This window comes from Bidens hawaiensis, unplaced genomic scaffold (assembly GCF_021521415.1).
Source record: "Bidens hawaiensis isolate Kalapana, Puna unplaced genomic scaffold, B.hawaiensis_p1.1 tig00009092_1, whole genome shotgun sequence".
In the NCBI taxonomy this organism is placed as follows: domain Eukaryota; kingdom Viridiplantae; phylum Streptophyta; class Magnoliopsida; order Asterales; family Asteraceae; genus Bidens; species Bidens hawaiensis.
In genome coordinates this window covers 234,602-247,241 of record NW_027491669.1, presented here as the reverse complement: position 1 = coordinate 247,241, position 12,640 = coordinate 234,602, and the positions used below count along the sequence as shown (strand labels likewise).

Genomic DNA, 12,640 nt, shown 5'->3' with positions numbered 1-12,640 from the left:
ATAATAAATAAATATAAAAAATAGAAAATTTGTCTATGATTTTTAAGACTGAATATTTGTAAAAAAATTACAAAAAAAATTATTATAGTTTTCTTCAATATGAATATGTCTCAAAACCTGAATGTTAATGAACTGTTTAAACATTTACTCTTTTATATATACATTTCAATTTTAAAGAAAATATATTTATGACACGTAATTATTAAATTAATATTTTTTTTATATTAAGTATGTTTAGAATATAATTTATGACATTAGTAATTCAATCAATGGAGGTTGACCAATTAATACAGTATTACAATTATTGTGAAGAGACATATACAATCGTTAATCTTGGGCAGTTTCTTTGTGAAAATGTATGTATAGCCAAAAAAGGACCGCATTTAAAATCAGGTCAAGTTCTAATTATTCAAGTTGACTCCGTGGTAATACGATCAGCTAAGCCTTATTTGGCTACTCCAGGAGCAACTGTTCATGGACATTATGGGGAAATCCTTTACGAAGGAGATACATTAGTTACATTTATATATGAAAAATCAAGATCTGGTGATATAACGCAAGGTCTTCCAAAAGTGGAACATAAGAGAAATGCTATCCCCACTCGGACCAAGACAGAACTTTTACTTGTTCAAATAACAATTAAGGTGAAGAAGGGTCAGGAACGACGAATCTCTTTATGATAAACAGATCCGTTTTGCAAGTTCGTTATTACTAGTAATTAATCGTTGTTGTTTCAAGGTCAATCTATTTACTCGTCTAGATAATTTTTTTCCCTGTTCACTAATAAATCGACTAATTAAACTCATGTAATTGCTTTATAGGCCAGTCATTAAATTCCTCATGATTTATTAGAACTAAAAGAATTACATTTAAGCATCTCATTGCTTTAGTTGAAAGATTCCATTTGAATTGGAATCTGGTCAGTTTTTTATTTCAGTGTACCTCTTCGCTTTTTTTTTAAAATGAGGAGGCAATGTGGGGAGAAATGACAAGAAGATATTGGAACATCAATTTAGAAGAGATGATGGAAGCAGACGTTCATTTTGGCCATGGTACTAGGAAATGGAATCCTAAAATGGCTATAATTAATACCATATTTAGAACCAAGATTTTTTTTTTTCTTTTTCATCAATAGAAAAGATGATTTTGACAGAATTATTTTCTTTTATTAGTATATATATATATGTGAAAAAAGTAGTGGATAATTATTAGACTATCATGTCTTTTACAGCATTCTCGAACAACTCTAATTCGAATTTTTTACCGCCATCGGCCAAAATATTCAAATTAAAAAAAAATATTATAGTTTTCTTCAATATGAAGATCTCTCAAAACCTAAATATTAATGTACTCTTTAAACATAAACTCTTTTATATGTACATTTCAATTTTAAATAAAATATATTTATGACACGTAATTATTATATTAATATTTTTTATATTAAGTATGTTTAGAATATAACTTATGGCATTAATAATTCAATCAACGAAGATTGACTAACTAATACGGTATGTTAATTTATAATCAGTACTATATTTAGAATCAAGATTTTTAAGTGATTTTGACGAGAATTTGATGGTGAGAATTAACATTAAAATGCCATGGGTCCAGAATTAATTTTATTTATTTAGAATTATTTTCTTTTATTAGTAGCAAATGTAGATAATTTGGTTAAATATATAATACACCAAACAAAGGCAAATTAAGACACCCATTTTTAAGTAATTTACAACACCTAAAGCATGGGGTACATGTGTTAGTAAGGGTACACTTGTCTTTTAAACACAATCCATTCAACTTACAAGTTTGGTCTCTCATCTTTAACCATATTATGTTTTTAATTTAAGTTGTAAACTAACTTCTCACCCATGATTTTTAAACGACTATAGCCTTTTCAAACGTTAATATTTTTATAAAAAAATTACACCATAAAAACGAGCATTGTATTATCTTTAATTTGGATATGATATTGTTATAATTTTTTTCATTTTAAATAAATTAATATGTTACTTAGGGGTGTTCATTGTCCGTTTTGATGGTTTTTAAGTTAAACTTGTGATTCCAACCGTTAATACTGATTTTTTGTCGTCCAAAACGAAACTCAACCATTGAAAGTTGAAATCGAATCGTTACTAACGGTCTGGTTTCAGTTTGGTTTCACAGTTTAAACTTTAATAATAAATTTAGTTTAAAATAATTGTTAATTTAAATGTACCATCAATTTTAACTAAACACCAACATAATATGATACTTGATAGGATCATAAATAAAAAATGATAATTTTAGCCACATAAATGGTAAATATTAATGGATGATATAGGACGTGAAATAATAACAACAAATATAACAAAATGAATCATACTGCAATTAGGTTAATTTGAAGTTGTATAGCCAAGTGATTTATAATAAAAATATTATGTTCAATTAATTTTTAACTATATCTAATATATATTACAAGACATATCTAATAATTAATAATAAAAAAATTAAAATATTAAAATGCATTCAATATTTACAGTCTGGTCTGGTTTCATATGGCTGGTTGTCAGTATAAACCGCGAACCAATCGTTCACTACGTTTTGAAAGTTTTGAAACCGACCAACAAACCAAAAGTAAAAAAAAGAAAAAAAAAGTCAAAACAATGTATCGCGCGGGGCCACCCATCTGGTTTGGTTAAAAGCACACATACATACAAAAAACCCTCCCATATATTTTTCCTTCAGCCGTTATCCTCCGTAGGGTTATTGGTTGAATCTTTTTAAAGAATGTGGTATCTATGCGTCTTCTACCACCGATTACTGGAGTACCGGAAACCAGCATTCGAATCACTAGCCAACCTATTAATAATAATAATAATAATAATAATAATAATAATAATAATAATAATAATTCACTTGAATGGAAGCTTCCTCAACACCACCACCACCCTGATTCTCCATTCCACTTCGTTAATCTTCCTTCTGAAGATATCGCAAGCAATATTGCCAATCGAAGTAAGTATGCCCTCTTCCCATCACAATCATAGTGTACTTTTTTGTATACTAGGTTTAATCGTGTCTTAAACAGCTGTCCATTTGCCAGTCCTAGGTCTTGTCTTGGTTTAAAAAGCGTTAAGCGAGGCGTTTTGGTCCAAAAAGCCGAAGCAAGAGCTTCACGTATGTAAGGCGCTCTTAAACATTATAAAAACATACTTAAAAGTTGCAAAACACCTACATTCTTAGAATACGAGCCGATTAAAGATAAAAAACTGTATTACATAAGCATTTAATAATAAAAGAAAGTATAAATGTATAGTAAAAAGTAATAATGAGGAAAAATATCTCTTGAGTCATAAACAGATGTGTAATAATTAGGAGAGTTTGAACCAATTAAAAAGATGGGAGTAATAACTGATGAGAAGATAAAACTTGAACTGTCTAGGAGGTTGACATTTGGAGAAGATAAACTTTAAATATGAAATTTAAAGAGTGGTTTGAATTGAAGATAGAGTGATAAATATATATAATGCGGTTGGGTAATGTTTTACGGATAGGCCCCAACGTTAATATTTTAAGCAGATGGACCCAAGCAGTTACATTTTCATTCTAATTTAGACTGCATCACATGAAGCGCTGCCTCAAACGCCTCACCCGCTGATGCGCCACTTCAGGCCGTCTCATGTTTTTTCTCGCCTTACGTAAAATAAGGCGTTTTCCAAAACAACAGGGTAACTACCTTTGTAAAAAATGAATTTTTGGTTTGGTTTTGGTCTTGTATACAATTTAAACCGAAAAAATAAACCAAATTGAATTTAAGGATTTTATTTTTTATTTTGAGCATTAAATAGTTTATATGAATTTAAAAAAATAGTGTAACTCAAATAATCTAGGGGAAAGTTAACGTGCAAACTAAAAAACTGTACTAAACATGCGAATCAAATAGTGTAATTATATATACAAGTAATTATGTAAAGTAGTTGTTTTGTATGTAGATTGTAGCATAGTTATCAAATGCGATAAGCGCTCGAAAGCGTTGAGGTGGGGCCTAGCGCCTGGGCGATAAGTGCAAAAAAAAACACCCGATTTTTTTAAAAAATCGCACGTTAGAAAAACAAAATTTTAACTAAAGTAGAACCTCTTAATAAGAAAACAAACATTCATTCTTGAAACAGTTCATAGAACAACCAAAATCCAAAACATGAAGTACCAATACATCTTAATAAGAAAACATAGAAAAACCAAAAACCAAAACATGAAGTACCAAGTACATGTTAAAGTTAGATAAGAATATGATATGAGGAACATAAAATGCAGAATAATAAGGAAAAGAAAGAAATCCGAAAATAGCAACAGTTTTGTTACAAAACTAACATGTAAATTCTGAGATCTTGACGATTTTGGTGCTATAAGATAGGATTATGGAAGCCCTTAAATAGTGAAGTTTTAGGTTTTACTTGAGAATGGGAACTTGTGTGATAAATGACATTTAATATTTAATACGCATGGGAACCAATTCTGCGCTTTAAATATCTGATGCATTAAAATCGCAATAAATTCGCCTCACTCAGTAAATGCGCTTAAGCTCCAAAAGCGGTCGCTTTTAACAACTATGGATTGTAGTGTAATTACACTACTTGTATTTACATTATTTGATTCGCACGTTTAGCACGTTAATTTAGTTTGTATTTGATCCAAACCCAATAACCTAAGTCAAATGTATAATAATCAATTATCAAAAAGGTCTAGGCCCATATTCATTGTTTTTGGCCATTTTCTTAAGCCAAAAAGTTCAAGTCCACATGATAAAAGTTTTAATCCGAAACTAAAATATTTTCAAAAACTGAATTTTCGGTTTTTGTTTTGGTTTGAACCTAATATCGACCCAAACAGACCTATGGCACACCCTTGTTTCATGAGGAATAAAATGGTCGGTCAAATTTGTACAGTAAGTCAACAACTATTAAAATGCACTTTTTGAATTTTGTTGCAGTAATAAATACCAGAATTTTAATTTCAACCCGCAATCTCTTTAATCTTTACATATGCAATTTTGCAGGTATACTTTATGAAATTTGGGGAGAAGGAAGTTCATATGAGGAACTGAAAGAAGCAATAAATAGTTATCCAGATGATCGAAAGTTACCGTACCTAACACCAGATAGCACTTTTAGGATTATAATAGATAGCTTTGGAAAGGCCATGAGCTTCAAGGACCAGACCGCACACATTAAAGAGATGTCTTACATCCCTTTTCAGGTACACTATAGTAATGGCTTTGTTACAGTTTAATGTATTTGTATTCTCATATCTCTAGTTGGTTGGTTAACTTAAAATTATGCACTAATTAAAGCCACACACATGTGCAGTAGTTGAAGTCGTGTGGTTTGGGTAACGGGTCACCAGATATTTCTTTATATTGTGGGTTGAAATGGGCCTGTTAGGCCGAACTCGAAACACTCTTTTTGTTAATGTTATAATTTATAAATAACGGATGTTTTAAATTCGAATGTATGACTATATTCTAAAAATAATAATTTACGGGTGTAAACGAGTCGAGCCAAGCCATTTTGAGTTTTATTTCTTAAGTTCAAACTCAACTTGTGTTTTGAGTTAAAATAAGATATGTCAAAATCTTAGGAAGGGTTGACTCGTTGAGAGAAAAGGTTAAAGGGGTCCAAAAGAAAAGAAATAATCTGCACATGTAACTCACATGCTAATTCTTCCATTCATTGTTAAATTATTATTATTTATTATTTTTTAAAAATGCACTATAAAATTGGGTATCTTTTTATCTTTAATATGAGATTATGAGTATTACATTGCTATGCCTTTTTTTTTGCAAAAAAAAAAATGTTTTTTTAACATGGTGTTTTAACATTGTACACGTTTTTTAGCTTTTTGTTCATGGCGTTTTAGCAGACGGACGCCAAATTCGAACATGCTGTTCTAGACTGGTCATGGTGTTTAACACATGGGCATTCGATTCGACATAGAGTTTTAGCTCCATGATAAAATCAAACGTCTCAGTTGTAAAACACGACAAACTAAACACCATGTTCTAATTTGGCGTCAAAAGTATTAAACATCTTCACCAAATTTAAAACACATATACAAAAAGATAAAACACCATATACAAAACCTAAAAAATCAGTACAGAAACTTGCACGAGACTTAAAAATGTACAAGACTAAAAACGCCATGTAGAAAAATTAAAACACATGTACAGATTAAAGAACCATATATAGAACTTAAAACATGTACAACTTTAAAAAACCATTTGAAAAATCTAGACGTCATGTACAAAATCTTAAAACACTATGCAAAAAACTTAAAACGAAATGTACAAATCTTAAGACACTATTTACAAAACCTTAAAACACATCTACAAAACCTAGTTACAAAAATCCTGTTTTTTTATAATTAATGTATAGCATTACCATATTCAATATTAAAGATAAAAATTTAGTTTTTATTGTGTATTTTTTTTAAAAAAGAATATTAACGTATGACAAAGTTGTTGATCTTTGTAAAAGATGGGGGATCGTGCATGTGCATGTTAAAATTGGTTGCCTCTTCCTATTTTATCTCTCCCTTTAAATTTTTTCCGCCTACAACTTTCTATTTTCAAGATCTCTTCATATCCTTTATAGGATTTTTTTAAACCCCCTCCCTCTCTCTCTCCTATGCACACGCGCGCGCGCATTAGGTTAGAAACTAGTAAACAGGTTAAATAGTTAAAAACGATATAATTTATGTATCTCAAAATACTTCTTATGACTAAAATAGAGATGGACTACACAAATAATTTTAGATAAAGATGGTAAACTTAGCAATAAAACATCAAATGGCATTTAGAGATTTATGAGTTAAAATAGTACCTTTTTATCGTACAACAATAAAAAGGTACTATTTTAACTCATAAATCTCTAAATACCAATTGATGTTTTATTGCTAAGTTTACCATCTTTATCTAAAATTATTTGTGTAGTCCATCTCTATTTTTAACTTTGGATAATGCAACATACAACTAACATATGTAAAAACTGGATGCCTCAAATACAAATCAATCTTGGATAGTGACTGTCTGTAACTCTTATTTAGAGTCATAGCAAAACATAAAGCAAGTGAAAATTGTTTTCTTTGTATTTTGAAAGGAATCCTTTTGTTTAAAGGTGTCAAACCGGGGTCAAAGTGTGCCTCCCAATATTACTTCGAGATATGATATTTGCTTCTATAACAGAATTACCTAGTGAAACCACTTGTAGTTTAGGTTCCATTACGTGAACCACTTTTCTTATTAATATTATATAGAAATCAGTACGTCTTTTAAAGTTCTTATCCAAAGCTTCAAACACGTACATATTACCATTGATGCGTGGTCTCATATAAATGATGTTTTTTTAAGAAATGGGCAAAGTCGCTAACTTTCTATGACAAAGATAATGCTCATTAGGAGTTTGATGGCTCCAGATAATGTTTTTCACCAATTGCTCCTAAACATATGCATTTAAAACTTTGGAAGACATATTGACTTGTAATAGTTTTAACTTTTTACTTGGAGAGAATCTAATTGTTTTAAGAGGAGATTCTAGACAAATTCCACGTGTTATTTCCAATAGAAGTAGGCTGGTTAATAATGCCTTTTTAGGTTCCTCTTACATTTACGTTGTATTCCCGAGTTCCACTTAAGGAAAAAAAGGAAAAGAAATGGATGGAAAGATTGGTGTGTTCCCATTTTTTTTTTGGAAAGAAAGAAATGGAAAGTTAAAATCTTTGAGTTCCCAAGTTTCATTTTAGGGGAGAAAAGAAAGGAAAAAGGGGAAGGGGGGGGGGGGGGAATGTGAGGTTTTAAAGGGTGAAAACTTTCTTTCCGGTGTGGAAAGAATTGAATGGGAAGGAAACGAAAAGAGATAGGATGTATGGAAGGAAAATGAAAGGAATGGAAAACAAAAGAAAGTTATTCTTTCCTTTCTCCTCTTTCAAGTTAACTCGGGAACACAGCGTAGAGAAAATGTAAAGTACTTGCATTAACGAAAATGCATGAGGTCAAGTGTAGGAACCGAGACGTTTGACATGTGATGTGCTGCTTGTAAGAAACACCGATAAAAAAATTGGTTTATGTAATGGAAGTAGACTACAGGTGATATCATTGGTATTTGGTAATCGTTTTATAGAAGCATAGATCATATCAGGAAATATTATCAGGTGTCACACTTTTATCCCTAGAATTGATTTAACACCTTCGGACAAAAGGACTACTTTCACAGTATACAATTTCCACTTGTTGAATGGTTTGTGATGACAGTAAATAAGTGTTAAGGACAATCATTATCCATGGTTGGTTTGTATTGAGACATTTAGTTTTTAAATATAATCAATTATATGTAGCATTATCCAGAGTCAAAAGTAGAGATGGACTAAAACTATTAAGTTTAGACAAGGATTATAAATTTACCAATATAACATCAAATGTTGTATACAAAAAAGTATTTGGAGATTTATGAATATAAATAACCTGAAAACCAAACATCTTCAATTGTTGATCATGACTAGGTTTGCGTAGAATTCTATTGATTGATTGTGGGGAGAGAATTGGTTAGGGTTAAAGTCAATCGGATAAATTGGAAATGGATCCATATCATGAGTAAAATGGGAACCTAAAAAGGCATATACAATTTTTATTTATATAAAAACATATTAGATACGTGTGTATATAAAGTTTGTATAAATAGTATAATATCATTCAGTTATTTTTATCATAGTTTTGTTTATAGTAATTGTTATTATATAAAAACATATTAGATATGGGTAGACGGGTTTAGGCGGTAAAACGAGAATGTGCAAGCTTCCTAGTTACTCTATTATTATGTTGTGTGTGTATACATATTACCTTATATTTAATATAATATATATTTTTTCTCGAACTATTAATGTAATGTAGTTTTATTTAATTTTTTAATCATATATTGTGTATGATATTAGCTATTACATAAATTTATATACACATATTAGATAAAATATATAAAGAATATGGTTGTTTAGGCTCGTGAGTTAGCTTGATCTTGATAAGGGAAACTCGGGTTTGGACACAAGCTCATTTAAGCCTCAGCTCAAGTCGAGATTTTAGCAAGCTGATCTTGAGTGGCTCGTTTACACTCTTAATATTCTTATAATAAGTTGATTTAGGAAGTTGTATGCACTAAAAATATTCTTTGAGCTACTTCTTTGATCAGTTGTATGCATTAAAAATTGCCGTTTTAGGAATACTTCTTTGACCTGTTAGAGATGCCACATAAACCAAATCAACCCATTCATTGATAAACGAACCGGACTGAAATAAGTAATAGACAATGATTATATTTTCAGGGTCGGGTTGACTTGCGTAACCCAGAGCATAAATTTTGGCTTATTGAAACCGATGACTACGGATCTGCAAACGGGCTTCCACCCGTTAATGAGAAAACAATATTTTTTGGGCGTGAGGTCGGGGCTGCTGATAGGAAACTGTTGCCTACATATGAATTGAAAAGTCGAGGGTATCTTGGACCGACTGCCATGGATGCTGAGGTGGCATTTTTGATGGCCAACCAAGCACAAGCCGGGCCCGGGAAACTTGTCTATGACCCGTTTGTTGGCACTGGGAGCATTTTAATTGCTGCAGCTCATTTTGGAGCTTTCACAATGGTTTGTATTAAACTTTTGTTTTAGCATCAGTTAAGAGTTTTGAATATTTGATACGACATGAAATTCCTGGTTTTAGTGTAAATGGGTCGAACTTGTGAATCCCTAAATGGGGCCTGTTCGCTTTGCGGGTTGGCCCATCTATCACATTTGTTTTCTATTCTATTTTTAAAATGTGTTTTATGTCATCATGAGTTAAATTGGTTTGGTATCTTATACCATTATCTAGAACTTTAAAAGAGAAATTGACATAAGATTTTATAGTTAAAAGGTAACTCTTTTATATACTTTTTGCCATAAATTGTATTTTCAATATATAACGACAAAAAATAAATAATAAAAGCTCGGGCTAAACAGGTCATGTTCGTGTCAACCTTTGATTATGTGTTTCGTGTTCGGGTTCATTTGTCTTGCATGATTTCATATGTCTGAGACGATTTCGTGTTCGGGTTCATATTTGTTTCAGGCTTGTGTTAGGTTGACCAGCGAACGTGACCTGTTTAGAACCCTTTTCGCGGGATTTCATGCGATCAACAATTGTGTTAAAATTGGGTCGGTTATCATTTCGGTTAACATTCAACCGACATGTTGCACATTTCATCTTAGGTTAGTTTATTTTTTTGTTTCCTCTAATTTAAAACGTTCAGGGAGCAGATATTGATATTCGGGTGGTGCGTGATGGTTGTGGACCAGATTGCAACGTCTGGAGTAACTTTAAACAGGTAAGTTTATATTTTTTCTGTTTTGAAAAATCTGGTTTCAGTTATAAAAACTAAAGTATAATAATATCAAACTTACTGATTGTTTGTTGTTTTAACAGTATGGATTGCAAATGCCAGTTTCACTGTTAAGGGCTGATAACAACCTTCCTCCTTGGCGGCCTGGGTTAAAAGAGGTAACTTTAAAACACTTGGCTTAGAGGAAAAAAACAATTAACTGAATTAACCAACATAAGCGCACTGAAATAACCGACCCAAACTAGTAATTTTCGATGGTTTTGTTGTTTCTTTGAAAATCTAAAATACAGTTTGGGTTCGGTTATATCTTATTCCAAAACCGAACTGAATTGAACCTGGAAACTTGTTTGTTTTAGTGGATTTATGGCTCAAATTCATTAACAAGTGGTTAAAAAAAATAGTCTAAAAGCTTTATGCTTAAGTTCATTATTCTGGGCCAACTTTTCAAGTTCAAATTCATTAATAAGTAGTTAATAAAAGTTTTAGTCTATATCTAGGGGCATCAATTCCTGACACGACTCGAAACCCAACACGAACCCGACACGTTTAAAAAATAGGTCAACCCGAACCCGCCCCGTTAAAGAGTGGGCTGACATGTTAACCCGTTTAATAATTTTAGTGACGCTAATATTTTTATTTTATAGATAAGATGTTATAAATTTTAAAGTTAAATACTTAGTTTTTTAATTTTCATTCATATATCAGTTCACTTTTAATGGTAAAACTAATTTCTTTTTACACTACTTTTATCTACTTTTTTACTTCTAATAATTTCATTTAGTAGTTCTAATTGTATATTTTTCATTCGTTTGTTCTTATTTTGAGTTAAATATGTGAACATAAGTTTGGTAACTGAGAATGAGAAATAAATACACAAAACAATTAGATTTATCACAAATTATTAACAATTTTTATATGAATAAGAGTAATAAATTGTTTAATTTATTACGAAGTCAATAGATATTACTCATATTCATATGTGAATGTAAAATGGGTTGACCCAAAACACAACCCGAACACGACACGAATTTAAATGGGTCGACCCGACCCGACACGAATAAATAATATGGGTTGAGTTAGGTTGAAGAATCTCAACAAGCTAACCCGCCAACCCGAAACCCATCAACCCATTAAACCACCAACCCGACACGATTGACACCCCTAATTATATCGTGCTAGTTTTTCAGGCCCTAATCGTCATAAGTGGTTAATAAAAATTTTAGTCTAACTCGTTTAATAAGTGGACTCATCTGCTAACCCGTCTAAGGCTTTTTTAAAAAGTTAATATCTAGATTATTTTAGTATTAAAGTTTAAACTTTAATATTTTTACTTTTAGTGTTTCCTCTTAGTATTATTTGAATGCTTAATAATTTAGTTATATTTGTTTGCAACGATTTACTATTTCTCCAAGATATTCGATGCAATAATCTGCGACCCTCCATACAGCGTTCGCGCGGGAGGTCGTAAATCCGGCGGTCGGAAACTACTAAAAGGCGTGGTGGGCCCGTACACGGTCCCCGAAGACAAAAGAACAGGTACACCTTAGCCGAGTGTGTACACGACCTACTTGACATGGCAGCCAAAATGCTGGTAATGGGTGGTCGCCTCGTTTATTTCTATCCCGTGTTACGAGACAGTAACACGTTAGACATGGAATTCCCAGAACACCCCTGTTTCAAGTTAATTGCCAGCTGTGAACAGATTCTAAGTTATCGGTATAGCAGGGTGTTATTGACAATGGTGAAGGTGTCGGCGTATACGGGTGAGATTGAAGAGGCTGCAAAGTTGAAGCATTTGGATTTTAAGGAGAATCATGTTAAGTGGTTGGAGGAAGGGAATCTTCATGCTGCTCTGTTTAGTTCTGATTTTAATTTAAGTAATGATAATGATACAAAAGGTTTTAAGGGTTGTAAGAAAAAATATAGGGGGAAGTATGTGTAGATTTGATTTTTGATTTAGAATATTATTGTTGTACCTGTAGGTGGTTTTTTTGCATTTATTTATAAACTAGGATTTGAACCCCCGCGTTGCGGGGCCGGGGTGGTCGATTTGAATGTAACGAATGGGTGGTCGGTTTGGATGCAACAAAATCAAAAGCAGCAGACTCATATGTTTGGATGGTTGCTTTGAGTTTACTTTTAGCATTACGTGATAAGGTCTTCAAACTTATCTTTCTTAATGTAGTTATTGTCGGCGCTTTCTAACAATAGACATACACTTGTTAGCATTCATATTATATTCT

General features: G+C 31.7%; 1 pseudogene across 1 annotated transcript; it reads left to right on the top strand.

Annotated features, from left to right (window-relative positions):
• The first annotated feature begins 2,766 nt into the window (after window positions 1–2,766).
• Window positions 2,767–12,545, top strand: LOC143531227 (uncharacterized; annotated as a pseudogene). Its single transcript, XR_013134989.1, has 6 exons — window positions 2,767–2,994; window positions 5,036–5,235; window positions 9,346–9,663; window positions 10,308–10,382; window positions 10,481–10,555; window positions 11,810–12,545. The product of XR_013134989.1 is annotated as an uncharacterized LOC143531227 (transcript).
• Window positions 12,546–12,640: the final 95 nt, after the last annotated feature.